The sequence below is a fragment of the Protopterus annectens genome, chromosome 5.part1 (genome assembly GCF_019279795.1).
Source record: "Protopterus annectens isolate FY-2018-M chromosome 5.part1, PAN1.0, whole genome shotgun sequence".
NCBI lineage: Eukaryota > Metazoa > Chordata > Ceratodontiformes > Protopteridae > Protopterus > Protopterus annectens.
In genome coordinates, this window is record NC_056736.1 from 761,322,828 (window position 1) to 761,339,549 (window position 16,722).

Sequence of the window (16,722 nt, forward strand, 5' to 3'; positions counted from 1 at the left end):
AAAAATATTAAATTTTTAAAACCGGGAAAAAATTAAACCCAGGGAAAAAAGGGTTTTCCACCAAACCCCCCGTAATGGAAAATGAAAAAAGTTAAAAAGGGACCAGGTTTAGGGGGTTTTGGGGGGTTAAATGTAGATAGGTAAAAAGGTTTAGTGTATTAAAGTGGGGCGTTTTTTGTGTGGATTATTTACTTTTGTTTGATATATGTCTCTAGGGTAAATAAGTGTGCGATAGTTACAGACCTTAGGGTTAGGGTGCGGGTTAAGGTAAGTGCATAGATAGGTAATGTATGTAAGGTTTAGTGTAGTGTTAGAAGTAGGGTTTGGTTTGTGTATGTATGTGTTTTAGTTATTATGTTTGGGTATGTAGTATGTAGCGCGTGGTGGTGATGGCTGACTATGATGGTTTGAGATTTGAAAATTCGCTGTTTAGGGGGTTCTATGTATTAGCGGTTTGGGCTTTGTGTGTCAGTGTTGTGGTGTTCACTGTTATTGGGATTCGATAACATAATATAGACCCATCAATCCACGGGAAACAGATAATCAATAGTGCACATTAATGTGATTTATCAATCCACGGGAAACAGATAATCAGCAGTGCACATTAATATGCAGTATCAATCCATGGAAAACAGATAACCAGCAGTGTATATTAATGTGCAGTATCAATCCACGGGAAACAGATAAGCAGCAGTGCACATTAATGTGCAGTATCAATCCACGAGAAACAGATAAATCAGCAGTGCACATTAAAGTGCAGTATCAGTTCACAGGAAACAGATACTTAGCAGAGCACATTAATGTGCAGTATCAATCCACAGGAAACAGATAAATCAGCAGTGCACATTAATGTGCATTATCAATCCATGGGAAACAGATAAATCAGCAGTGCACATTAATGTGCATTATCAATCCACGGGAAATAGATAATCAGCAGTGCAGATTAATGTGTGGTAATAATCCGCGGGAGACAGATAATCAGCAGTGCACATTAATGTGCAGCATCAATCCACGGGAAACAGATAATCAGCAGTGCACATCAATGTGTGATATCAGTCCATGGGAAACAGATAATCAGCAGTGCACATTAATGTGCAGTGTCAGTCCATGGCAAACAGATAATCATCAGCGCACATTAATGTGCAGTATCAAGCCACAGGAAACAGATACTCAGCAGTGCACATTAATGTGCAGTATCAGTCCATGGGAAACAGATAAATCAGTAGTGCATATTAATATGCAGTATCAATCCACGGGAAACAGATAATCAGCAGTGCACATTAATATGCAGTATCAATCCACAGGAAACAGATACTCAGCAGTACACATTAATGTGCAGTATCAATCTATGGGAAACAGATAATCAGCAGTGCACATTAATGTGTGATATCAGTCCATGGGAAACAGATAATCAGCAGAGCACATTAATGTGTGATATCAATCCACGGGAAACAGATAATCAGCTGTGCATGTTAATGTGCAGTATCAATCCACGGGAAACAGATAATCAGCTGTGCATGTTAATGTGCAGTATCAATCCACGAGAAACAGATAATCAGCAGCGCACATTAATGTGTGATATCAATCCACGGGAAACAGATAATCAGCAGCGCACATTAATGTGTGATATCAATCCACGGGAAACAGATAATCAGCTGTGCATGTTAATGTGCAGTACCAATCCACGAGAAACAGATCATCAGCAGTGCATGTCAATGTGCAATATCAATCTATGGGAAACAGATAATCAACAGTGCACGTTAATATGTGATATCAGTCCATGGGAAACAGATAATCAGCAGTGCATATTAATGTGCAGTATCAGTCCATGGGAAACAGCTAAATCAGCAGTGCTCATTAATCTGCAGTATCAGTCCATGGGAAACAGATAATCAGCAGTGCACATTAATGTGTAGTATCAATCCACGGGAAACAGATAATCTGCAATGCACATTCATGTGCAGTATTAATCCGGGTCTATATTACGTTGTCTAATCCGGTAATGTCAAACACCAGAAGACCAACACGTAAAGCACGAACGACAGTAACAGCAAATGTACAAAACTGAAAAAACATGAAATGTCTAAGTATGTTGGTTGGCCCGTCTGCGACATAGCTCTGTAAGATAAGTGTGCAATAGTTACGGACCTAAGGGTTAGGGTGTGGGTTAAGGTAAGTGCAGATAGTAATGTATGTATAGATAGTAATGTATGTAAGGTTTAGTGTAGTCTTAAGTGTTAGAAGTATGGTTTGGTCTGTGTATGTATGTGTTTTAGTTATTATGTTTGGGTATGCAGTATGTAGCGCGTGGTTTTGGCTGACTATAATGGTTTGAGATTTGAAAATTTGCAGTTCAGGGTTCGATGTATTAGCGGTTTGGGCTTTGTGTGTCGGTGTTGTGGTGTTCGGTGTTATTAGGATTCGATAACATAGTATAGACCCATCAAACCACGGGAAACAGATAATCAATAGTGCACATTAATATGCAGTATCAATCCATGGGAAGCAGATAATCAGCAGTGCACATTAATGTGCAGTATCAATCCATGGGAAACAGATAATCAGCAGTGCACATTAATGTGCAGTATCAATCCATGAAAAACAGATAAATCAGCAGTGCACATTAATGTGCAGTATCAATCCACAGGAAACAGATAATCAGCAGTGCACATTAATGTGCAGTATCAATCCACAGGAAACAGATCTTCAGCAGTGGACATTAATGTGCAGTATCAGTCCATGGGAAACAGATAATCAGCAGTGCACATTAATGTGCAGTATCAGTCCATGGGAAACAGATACTCAGCAGTGCACATTAATGTGTAGTATCAATCCACGGGAAACAGATACTCAGCAGTGCACATTAATGTGCTGTATCAGTCCATGGGAAACAGCTAAATCAGTAGTGCACATTAATATGCAGTATCAATCCACGGGAAACAGATAATCAGCAGTGCACATTAATGTGCAGTATCAATCCACGGGAAACAGATACTCAGCAGTTCACATTAATGTGTAGTATCAATCCATGGGAAACAGATAATAAGCAATGCACATTCATGTGTAGTATTAATCCGGGTCGATATTACGTTGTCGAATCCAGGTAATGTCGATCACCAGAAGACCGACACGTAAAGCAGGAATGACGATAATGGTGAATGTAACGTGAAATGTCGAAGTGTGATGGTTGGCCCATCTGCGGTATAGCTCCGTAAGGTAAGTGTGCGATAGTTACGGATCTTAGGGTTAGGGTACAGGTTAAGGTAAGTGCATATATAGGTAATGTATGTAAGGTTTAGTGTAGGGTTAGAAGTAGGGTTTTGCTAACTGTATGTGTGTGGATTATTTCTTTTGTTTGGATATATGTCTCTAGGGTAAGTGTGCGATAGTTACGGACCTTAACGTTAGGGTGCGGGTTAAGGTAAGTGCATAGATAGGTAATGTATGTAAGGTTTAGTGTAGTGTTAGAAGTAGGGTTTGGTTTGTGTATGTATGTTTTTTAGTTATTATGTTTGGGTATGCAGTATGCAGCGCGTGGTGCTGTTGGCTGACTATGATGGTTTGAGATTTAAAAATTCACGGTTTAAAGGGCTCGACGTATTAGCAGTTTGGGCTTTGTGTGTTGGTGTTGTGGTGTTCGATGTTATTGGGATTCGATAACATAATATAGACCCATCAATCCACAGGAAACAGATAATCAACAGTGCACATTAATGTGCAGTATCAATCCACAGGAAACAGATAACCAGCAGTGCCAATTAATGTGCAGAATCAATCCAGGGAAACAGATAATCAGCAGTGCACATTAATGTGCAGTATCAATCCACAGGAAACAGATAACCAGCAGTGCCCATTAATGTGCAGAATCAATCCAGGGGAAACAGATAATCAGCAGTGCACATTAATGTGTAGTATCAATTCATGGGAAACAGATAATCAGCAGTGCACATTAATGTGCAGTATCAATCCATGGGATACAGATAAATCAGCAGTGCACATTAATGTGCAGTATCAATCCATGGGAAACAGATAATCAGCAGTGCACATTAATGTGCAGTATCAATCCATGGAAAACAGATAAATCAGCAGTGCACATTAATGTGCAGTATCAATCCAGGGGAAACAGATAATCAGCAGTGCACATTAATGTGCAGTATCAATCCATGGGAAACAGATAATCAGCAGTGCACATTAATGTGCAGTATCAATCCACGGGAAACAGATAATCAGTAGTGCACATTAATGTGCAGTATCAATCCACGGGAAACAGATAATCAGCAATGCACATTCATGTGTAGTATCAGTCCATGGGGAGCAAATAAATCAGCAGTGCCCATTAATGTACAGAATCAATCCACGGAAACAGATAATCAGCAGTGCACATTAATGTGCAGAATCAATCCACAGGAAACAGATACTCAGCAGTGCACATTAATGTGCAGTATCAATCCATGGACAATAGCAGTGCACATTAATGTGCAGTATCAGTTCACGGGAAACAGATAATCACCAGTGCACATTAATGTGCAGTATCAGTCCATGGGAAACAGATAATCAGCAGTGCACATTAATGTGCAGTATCATTCCACAGGAAACAGATAATCAGCAGTGCACATTAATGTGCAGTATCAATCCACGGGAAACAGATAATCAGCAGTGCACATTAATGTGCAGTATCAATCCACAGGAAACAGATCTTCAGCAGTGCACATTAATGTGCAGTATCAATCCATGGGAAACAGATAAATCAGCAATGCAGATTAATGTGCAGTATCAATACACGGGAAACTGATAATCAGCAGTGCACATTAATGTGCAGTATCGATCCACGGGAAACAGATAATCAGCAGTGCACATTAATGTGCAGTATCAATCGACGGGAAACAGATAAATAAGCAGTGCACATTAATGTGCAGTATCAATCTATGGAAAATAGATAATTAGTAGTGCACATTAATGTGCAGTATCAATCGACAGGAAACAGACACTCAGCAGTGCACATTAATGTGCAGTATCAATACATGGGAAACAGATAATCAGCAGTGCACATTAATGTGCAGAATCTATCCATGGGAAACAGATAAATCAGCAGTGCATGTAAATGTGCAGTATCAATCCACGGGAAACAGATAATCAGCAGTGCACATCAATGTGTGATATCAGTCCATGGGAAACAGATAATCAGCAGTGCACATTAATGTGCAGTGTCAGTCCATGGCAAACAGATAATCAGCAGCGCACATTAATGTGCAGTATCAAGCCACAGGAAACAGATACTCAGCAGTGCACATTAATGTGCAGTATCAGTCCATGGGAAACAGATAAATCAGTAGTGCATATTAATATGCAGTATCAATCCACGGGAAACAGATAATCAGCAGTGCACATTAATATGCAGTATCAATCCACAGGAAACAAATACTCAGCAGTACACATTAATGTGCAGTATCAATCTATGGGAAACAGATAATCAGCAGTGCACATTAATGTGTGATATCAGTCCATGGGAAACAGATAATCAGCAGAGCACATTAATGTGTGATATCAATCCACGGGAAACAGATAATCAGCTGTGCATGTTAATGTGCAGTATCAATCCACGGGAAACAGATAATCAGCTGTGCATGTTAATGTGCAGTATCAATCCATGAGAAACAGATAATCAGCAGCGCACATTAATGTGTGATATCAATCCACGGGAAACAGATAATCAGCAGCGCACATTAATGTGTGATATCAATCCACGGGAAACAGATAATCAGCTGTGCATGTTAATGTGCAGTATCAATCCACGAGAAACAGATAATCAGCAGTGCATGTCAATGTGCAATATCAATCTATGGGAAACAGATAATCAACAGTGCACGTTAATATGTGATATCAGTCCATGGGAAACAGATAATCAGCAGTGCATATTAATGTGCAGTATCAGTCCATGGGAAACAGCTAAATCAGCAGTGCTCATTAATCTGCAGTATCAGTCCATGGGAAACAGATAATCAGCAGTGCACATTAATGTGTAGTATCAATCCACGGGAAACAGATAATCTGCAATGCACATTCATGTGCAGTATTAATCCGGGTCTATATTACGTTGTCTAATCCGGTAATGTCAAACACCAGAAGACCAACACGTAAAGCACGAACGACAGTAACAGCAAATGTACAAAACTGAAAAAACATGAAATGTCTAAGTATGTTGGTTGGCCCGTCTGCGACATAGCTCTGTAAGGTAAGTGTGCAATAGTTACGGACCTAAGGGTTAGGGTGTGGGTTAAGGTAAGTGCATAGATAGTAATGTATGTATAGATAGTAATGTATGTAAGGTTTAGTGTAGTCTTAAGTGTTAGAAGTATGGTTTGGTCTGTGTATGTATGTGTTTTAGTTATTATGTTTGGGTATGCAGTATGTAGCGTGTGGTGGTGTTGGCTGACTATAATGGTTTGAGATTTGAAAATTTGCAGTTCAGGGGGTTTGACGTATTAGCGGTTTGGGCTTTGTGTGCTGGTGCTGTGGTGTTCGATGTTATTGGGATTCGATAACATAATATAGACCCATCAATCCACGGGAAACAGATAATCAACAGTGCACATTAATGTGCAGTATCAATCCACGGGAAACAGATACTCAGCAGTGCACATTAATGTGCAGTATCAATCCACAGGAAACAGATAATCAGCAGTGCACATTAATGTGCAGTATCAATACACGGGAAACAGATAATCAGCAGTGCACATTAATGTGCAGTATCAATCCATGAAAAACAGATAAATCAGCAGTGCACATTAATGTGCAGTATCAATCCACAGGAAACAGATAATCAGCAGTGCACATTAATGTGCAGTATCAATCCACAGGAATCAGATCCTCAGCAGTGCACATTAATGTGCAGTATCAGTCCATGGAAAACAGATAATCAGCAGTGCACATTAATGTGTAGTAGCAATCCATGGGAAACAGATACTCAGCAGTGCACATTAATGTGTAGTATCAATCCACAGGAAACAGATACTCAGCAGTGCACATTAATGTGCAGTATCAGTCCATGGGAAACAGCTAAATCAGTAGTGCATATTAATATGCAGTATCAATCCACGGGAAACAGATAATCAGCAGTGCACATTAATGTGCAGTATTTATCCACGGCAAACAGATACTCAGCAGTGCACATTAATGTGTAGTATCAATCCACGGGAAACAGATAATAAGCAAGGCACATTCATGTGTAGTATTAATCCAGGTCTATATTACATTGTCGAATCCCAGTAATGTCGAACACCAGAAGACCGACACGTAAAGCAGGAATGACGATAATGGTGAATGTAAAAAACTGCGAAACGTGAAATGTCGAAGTGTGATGGTTGGCCCATCTGCGGTATAGCTCCGTAAGGTAAGTGTGCGATAGTTACGGATCTTAGGGTTAGGGTACAGGTTAAGGTAAGTGCATAGATAGGTAATGTATGTAAGGTTTAGTGTAGGGTTAGAAGTAGGGTTTTGTTAACTGTATGTGTGTGGATTATTTCTTTTGTTTGGATATATGTCTCTAGGGTAAGTGTGCGATAGTTACGGACCTTAACGTTAGGGTGCGGGTTAAGGTAAGTGCATAGATAGGTAATGTATGTAAGGTTTATTGTAGTGTTAGAAGTAGGGTTTGGTTTGTGTATGTATGTTTTTTAGTTATTATGTTTGGGTATGCAGTATGCAGCGCGTGGTGCTGTTGGCTGACTATGATGGTTTGAGATTTGAAAATTCACGGTTTAAAGGGCTCGACGTATTAGCGGTTTGGGCTTTGTGTGTTGGTGTTGTGGTGTTCGATGTTATTGGGATTCGATAACATAATATAGACCCATCAATCCACAGGAAACAGATAATCAACAGTGCACATTAATGTGCAGTATCAATCCACAGGAAACAGATAACCAGCAGTGCCAATTAATGTGCAGAATCAATCCAGGGAAACAGATAATCAGCAGTGCACATTAATGTGCAGTATCAATCCACAGGAAACAGATAACCAGCAGTGCCCATTAATGTGCAGAATCAATCCAGGGGAAACAGATAATCAGCAGTGCACATTAATGTGTAGTATCAATCCATGGGAAACAGATAATCAGCAGTGCACATTAATGTGCAGTATCAATCCATGGGATACAGATAAATCAGCAGTGCACATTAATGTGCAGTATCAATCCATGGGAAACAGATAATCAGCAGTGCACATTAATGTGCAATATCAATCCATGGAAAACAGATAAATCAGCAGTGCACATTAATGTGCAGTATCAATCCAGGGGAAACAGATAATCAGCAGTGCACATTAATGTGCAGTATCAATCCATGGGAAACAGATAATCAGCAGTGCACATTAATGTGCAGTATCAATCCACGGGAAACAGATAATCAGTAGTGCACATTAATGTGCAGTATCAATCCACGGGAAACAGATAATCAGCAATGCACATTCATGTGTAGTATCAGTCCATGGGGAGCAAATAAATCAGCAGTGCCCATTAATGTACAGAATCAATCCACAGAAACAGATAATCAGCAGTGCACATTAATGTGCAGAATCAATCCACAGGAAACAGATACTCAGCAGTGCACATTAATGTGCAGTATCAATCCATGGAAAATAGCAGTGCACATTAATGTGCAGTATCAGTTCACGGGAAACAGATAATCACCAGTGCACATTAATGTGCAGTATCAGTCCATGGGAAACAGATAATCAGCAGTGCACATTAATGTGCAGTATCATTCCACAGGAAACAGATAATCAGCAGTGCACATTAATGTGCAGTATCAATCCACGGGAAACAGATAATCAGCAGTGCACATTAATATGCAGTATCAATCCACAGGAAACAGATAATCAGCAGTGCACATTAATGTGCAGTATCAATCCACGGGAAACAGTTAATCAGCAGTTCACATTAATGTGCAGTATTGTTCCATGGGAAACAGATAATTAGCAATGCACATTAATGTGCAGTATTAATCCATGGGAAACAGATAAATCAGCAGTGCACATTAATGTGCAGTATCAGTCCATGGGAAACAGATAAATCAGCAATGCAGATTAATGTGCAGTATCAATACACGGGAAACTGATAATCAGCAGTGCACATTAATGTGCAATATCGATCCATGGGAAACAGATAATCAGCAGTGCACATTAATGTGCAGTATCAATCGACGGGAAACAGATAAATAAGCAGTGCACATTAATGTGCAGTATCAATCTATGGAAAATAGATAATTAGTAGTGCACATTAATGTGCAGTATCAATCGACAGGAAACAGATACTCAGCAGTGCACATTAATGTGCAGTATCAATACATGGGAAACAGATAATCAGCAGTGCACATTAATGTGCAGAATCTATCCATGGGAAACAGATAAATCAGCAGTGCATGTAAATGTGCAGTATCAATCCACGGGAAACAGATAATCAGCAGTGCACATTAATGTGCCGTATAAATCCACGGGAAACAGATAATCAGCAGTGCACATTAATGTGCAGTATCAATCCACAGGAAACAGGTAAATCAGCAGTGCACATTAATGTGCAGTATCAGTCCATGGGAAACAGATAATCAACAGTGCACATTAATGTGCCGTATCAATCCACGGGAAACAGATAATCAGCAGTGCACGTTAATGTGCGTATCAATCCACGAGAAACAGATAACCAGCAGTGCACATTAATGTGTAGTATTAATCCGGGTCTGTATTACGTTGTCGAATGCCGGTAATGTCGAACACCAGAAGACCAACACGTAAAGCTCGAACAATGGTAATGGCGAATGTACAAAACTGCGAAAATGAAATGTCGAAGTGTGATGGTTGGCCCGTCTGCGGTATAACTCCGTAAGGTAAGTGTGCGATAGTTACGGACCTTAGGTTTAGGGTGTGGGTTAAGGTAAGTGCATAGATAGGTAATGTATGTAAGGTTTAGTGTAGGGTTAGAAGTAGGGTTTTGTTAACTGTATGTGTGTGGATTATTTGTTTTGTTTGGGTATATGTCTGTAGGATAAGTGTGCGATCGTTACGGACCTTAGGGTTAGGGTGCGGGTTAAGGTAAGTGCATAGATAGTAATGTATGCAAGGTTTAGTACAGTGTTAGAAGTAGGGTTTGGTTTGTGTATGTATATGTCTTAGTTATTATGTTTGGGTACGCAGTACGTAGAGCGTGGTGGTGTTGGCTGACTATGATGGTTTAAGAGTTGAAAATTCGCGGTTTAGGGGGTTTGACGTATTAGCGGTTTGGGCTTTGTGTGTCGGTCTTGTGGTGTTCAATGTTATTGGGATTTGATAACATAATATAGACCCATTAATCCACAGGAAACAGATAATCAACAGTGCACATTAATGTGCAGTACCAATCCACGGAAAACAGATAACCAGCAGTGCCCATCAATGTGCAGAATAAATCCAGGAAAACAGATAATCAGCAGTGCACATTAATGTGCAGTATCAATCCACAGGAAACAGATAACCAGCAGTGCCCATTAATGTGCAGAATCAATCCAGGGAAACAGATAATCAGCAGTGCACATTAATGTGCAGTATCAATCCATGGGAAACAGATAATCAGCAGTGAACATTAATGTGCAGTATCAATCCATGGAAAACAAATAAATCAGCAATGCACATTAATGTGCAGTATCAATCCACGGGAAACAGATAATCAGCAATGCACATTCATGTATAGTATCAGTCCATGGGGAGCAAATAAATCAGCAGTGCCCATTAATGTACAGAATCAATCCACGGAAACAGATAATCAGCAGTGCACATTAATGTGCAGTATCAATCCACAGGAAACAGATACTCAGCAGTGCACATTAATGTGCAGTATCAATCCACGGGAAACAGATAATCAGCAGTTCACATTAATGTGCAGTATTGTTCCATGGGAAACAGATAATTTGCAATGCACATTAATGTGCAGTATTAATCCATGGGAAACAGATAAATCAGCAGTGCACATTAATGTGCAGTATCAGTCCATGGGGAACAGATAAATCAGCAGTGCATGTCAATGTGCAGTATCAATCCAGGGGACACAGATAATCAGCAGTGCACATTAATGTGCAGTATCAGTCCATGGGAAACAGATAAATCAGCAATGCAGATTAATGTGCAGTATCAATCCACGGGAAACAGATAATCAGCAGTGCACATTAATGTGCAGTATCGATCCACGGGAAACAGATAATCAGCAGTGCACATTAATGTGCAGTATCAATCGATGGGAAACAGATAAATAAGCAGTGCACATTAATGTGCAGTATCAATCTATGGAAAATAGATAATTAGTAGTGCACATTAATGTGCAGTATCAATCGACGGGAAACAGATACTCAGAAGTGCACATTAATGTGCAGTATCAATACATGGGAAACAGATAATCAGCAGTGCACATTAATGTGCAGAATCTATCCATGGGAAACAGATAAATCAGCAGTGCATGTAAATGTGCAGTATCAATCCACAGGAAACAGATAATCAACAGTGCACATTAATGTGCAGTATCAATCCACGGGAACAGATAATCAGCAGTGCACATTAATGTGCCGTATCAATCCACGGGAAACAGATAATCAGCAGTGCACGTTAATGTGCGTATCAATCCATGAGAAACAGAGAACCAGCAGTGCACATTAATGTGCAGTATCAATCCACAGGAAACAGATAAATCAGCAGTGCACATTAATGTGCAGTATCAGTCCATGGGAAACAGATAATCAGCAGTGCACATTAATGTGCCGTATCAATCCACGGGAAACAGATAATCAGCAGTGCACGCTAATGTGCGTATCAATCCATGAGAAACAGAGAACCAGCAGTGCACATTAATGTGTAGTATTAATCTGGGTCTTTATTACGTTGTCGAATCCCGGTAATGTCGAACACCAGAAGTCTGACACGTAAAGCTCGAACAATGGTAATGGCGAATGTACAAAACTGCGAAACATGAAATGTCGAAGTGTGATGGTTGGCCTGTCTGCGGTATAACTCTGTAAGGTAAGTGTGTGATAGTTACGGACCTTAGGTTTAGGGTGCAGGTTAAGGTAAGTGCATAGATAGGTAATGTATGTAAGGTTTAATGTAGGGTTAGAAGTAGGGTTTTGTTAACTGTATGTGTGTGGATTATTTGTTTTGTTTGGGTATATGTCTGTAGGGTAAGTGTGCAATCGTTATGGACCTTAGGGTTAGGGTGCGGGTTAAGGTAAGTGCATAGATAGTAATGTATACAAGGTTTAGTACAGTGTTAGAAGTAGGGTTTGGTTTGTGTATGTATATGTCTTAGTTATTATGTTTGGGTACGCAGTACGTAGAGCGTGGTGGTGTTGGCTGACTATGATGGTTTAAGAGTTGAAAATTTGCGGTTTAGGGGGTTTGACGTATTAGCGGTTTGGGCTTTGTGTGTCGGTCTTGTGGTGTTCAATGTTATTGGAATTTGATAACATAATATAGACCCATTAATCCACAGGAAACAGATAATCAACAGTGCACATTAATGTGCAGTACCAATCCACGGAAAACAGATAACCAGCAGTGCCCATCAATGTGCAGAATAAATCCAGGAAAACAGATAATCAGCAGTGCACATTAATGTGCAGTATCAATCCACAGGAAACAGATAACCAGCAGTGCCCATTAATGTGCAGAATCAATCCAGGGAAACAGATAATCAGCAGTGCACATTAATGTGCAGTATCAATCCATGGGAAACAGATAATCAGCAGTGAACATTAATGTGCAGTATCAATCCATGGAAAACAAATAAATCAGCAATGCACATTAATGTGCAGTATCAATCCACGGGAAACAGATAATCAGCAATGCACATTCATGTATAGTATCAGTCCATGGGGAGCAAATAAATCAGCAGTGCCCATTAATGTACAGAATCAATCCATGGAAACAGATAATCAGCAGTGCACATTAATGTGCAGTATCAATCCACAGGAAACAGATACTCAGCAGTGCACATTAATGTGCAGTATCAATCCACGGGAAACAGATAATCAGCAGTTCACATTAATGTGCAGTATTGTTCCATGGGAAACAGATAATTTGCAATGCACATTAATGTGCAGTATTAATCCATGGGAAACAGATAAATCAGCAGTGCACATTAATGTGCAGTATCAGTCCATGGGGAACAGATAAATCAGCAGTGCATGTTAATGTGCAGTATCAATCCAGGGGAAACAGATAATCAGCAGTGCACATTAATGTGCAGTATCAGTCCATGGGAAACAGATAAATCAGCAATGCAGATTAATGTGCAGTATCAATCCACGGGAAACAGATAATCAACAGTGCACATTAATGTGCAGTATCGATCCACGGGAAACAGATAATCAGCAGTGCACATTAATTTGCAGTATCAATCGATGGGAAACAGATAAATAAGCAGTGCACATTAATGTGCAGTATCAATCTATGGAAAATAGATAATTAGTAGTGCACATTAATGTGCAGTATCAATCGACGGGAAACAGATACTCAGAAGTGCACATTAATGTGCAGTATCAATACATGGGAAACAGATAATCAGCAGTGCACATTAATGTGCAGAATCTATCCATGGGAAACAGATAAATCAGCAGTGCATGTAAATGTGCAGTATCAATCCACAGGAAACAGATAATCAACAGTGCACATTAATGTGCCGTATCAATCCACGGGAAACAGATAATCAGCAGTGCACATTAATGTGCAGTATCAATCCACAGGAAACAGATAAATCAGCAGTGCACATTAATGTGCAGTATCAGTCCATGGGAAACAGATAATCAGCAGTGCACATTAATGTGCCGTATCAATCCACGGGAAACAGATAATCAGCAGTGCACGTTAATGTGCGTATCAATCCATGAGAAACAGAGAACCAGCAGTGCACATTAATGTGTAGTATTAATCTGGGTCTTTATTACGTTGTCGAATCCCGGTAATGTCGAACACCAGAAGACTGACACGTAAAGCTCGAACAATGGTAATGGCGAATGTACAAAACTGCGAAACATGAAATGTCGAAGTGTGATGGTTGGCCTGTCTGCGGTATAACTCCGTAAGGTAAGTGTGCGATAGTTACGGACCTTAGGTTTAGGGTGCGGGTTAAGGTAAGTGCATAGATAGGTAATGTATGTAAGGTTTAATGTAGGGTTAGAAGTAGGGTTTTGTTAACTGTATGTGTGTGGATTATTTGTTTTGTTTGGGTATATGTCTGTAGGGTAAGTGTGCAATCGTTATGGACCTTAGGGTTAGGGTGCGGGTTAAGGTAAGTGCATAGATAGTAATGTATGCAAGGTTTAGTACAGTGTTAGAAGTAGGGTTTGGTTTGTGTATGTATATGTTTTAGTTATTATGTTTGGGTATGCAGTACGTAGAGCGTGGTGGTGTTGGCTGACTATGATGGTTTAAGAGTTGAAAATTCACGGTTTAGGGGGTTTGACGTATTAGCGGTTTGGGCTTTGTGTGTCGGTCTTGTGGTGTTCAATGTTATTGGGATTTGATAACATAATATAGACCCATTAATCCACAGGAAACAGATAATCAACAGTGCACATTAATGTGCAGTACCAATCCACAGAAAACAGATACTCAGCAGTGCAAATTAATGTGCAACATCTATCCATGGAAAACAGATAACCAGCAGTGCATGTTAATGTGCAGTATCAATCCATGGAAAACAGATAACCAGCAGTGCCCATTAATGTGCAGAATCAATCCACATGAAACAGATAAGCAGCAGTGCACATTAATGTGCTGTATCAGTCCATGGGAAACAGATAATCAGCAGTGCACATTAATGTGCAGTATCAATCCATGGGAAACAGATAATCAGCAGTGCACATTAATGTGCAGTATCAATCCATGGGAACCAGATAATCAGCAGTGCACATTAATGTGCAGTATCAATTCATGGTAAACAGATACTCAGCAGTGCACATTATTGTGCCGTTTCAGTCCATGGGAAACAGATAAATCAGCAGTGCATGTTAATGTGCACTATCAATTCACAGGAAACAGATGAATCAGTAGTGCCCATTAATGTGCAGAATCAATCCACAGGAAACAGATAATCAGCAGTGCACATTAATGTGCAGTATCAATCCATGGGAAACAGATACTCAGCAGTGCACATTAATGTGCAGTATCAATCCATGGGAAACAGATAATCAGCAGTGCACATTAATGTGCAGTATCAATCCATGGAAAAGAGATACTCAGCAGTGCACATTAATGTGCAGTATCAATCTATGGGAAACAGCTAATCAGCTGTGTACATTAATGTGCAGTATCAATACATGGGAAACAGATAATCAGGAGTGCACATTAATGTGCAGTATCAATCCAAGGGAAACAGATAATCAACAGTGCACATTAATGTGCAGTATCAATCCATGGGAAACAGATAATCAGCAGTGCACATTAATATGCAGTATCAGTCCATGGGAAACAGATATTCAGCAGTGCACATTAATGTGCAGTATCAATCCATGGGAAACAGATAATCAGCAGTGCATGTTAATGTGCAGTATCAATCCATGGGAAACAGATAATCAGCAGTGCACATTAATGTGCAGTATCAATCCATGGGAAACAGATAATCAGCAGTGCACATTAATGTGCAGTATCAATCCATGGGAAACAGATAATCAGCAGTGCACATTAATGTGCAGTATCAATCCATGGGAAACAGATAATCAGCAGTGCACATTAATGTGCAGTATCAATCCATGGGAAACAGATACTCAGCAGTGCACATTAATGTGCAGTATCAATCCACAGGAAACAGATAATCAGCAGTGCACATTAATGTGCCGTATCAATCCATGGGAAACAGATAATCAGCAGTGCACATTAATGTGCAGTATCAATCCATGGGAAACAGATAATCAGCAGTGCACATTAATATGCAGTATCAATCCACAGGAAACAGATAATCAGCAGTGCACATTAATGTGCAGTATCAATCCAAGGGAAACAGATAATCAGGAGTGCACATTAATGTGCCATATCAGTCCATGGGAAACAGATAATCAGCAGTGCACATTAATGTGCAGTATCAATCCATGGGAAACAGATAATCAGCAGTGCACATTAATGTGCAGTATCAATCCATGGGAAACAGATAATCAGCAGTGCACGTTAATGTGTAGTATCAATCCATGGGAAAGAGATACTCAGCGGTGAACATTAATGTGCAGTATCAATCCATGGGAAACAGCTAAATCAGTAGTGCACATTAATGTGCAGTATCAATCCAAAGGAAACAGATACTCAGCAGAACACATTAATGTGCAGTATCAATCCAAAGGAAACAGATACTCAGCAGAACACATTAATGTGCAGTATCAATCCACAGGAAACAGATAATCAGGAGTGCACATTAATGTGCCGTATCAATCCATGGGAAACAGATAATCAGCAGTGCACATTAATGTGCAGTATCAATCCATGGGAAACAGATAATCAGCAGTGCACATTAATGTGCAGTATCAATCCATGGGAAACAGATAATCAGCAGTGCACATTAATGTGCAGTATCAATCTATGGGAAACAGCTAATCAGCAGTGCACGTTAATGTGTAGTATCAATCCATGGGAAAGAGATACTCAGCGGTGAACATTAATGTGTAGTATCAATCCATGGGAAACAGATAATCAGCAGTGCATGTAAATGTGCAGCATCAATCCAT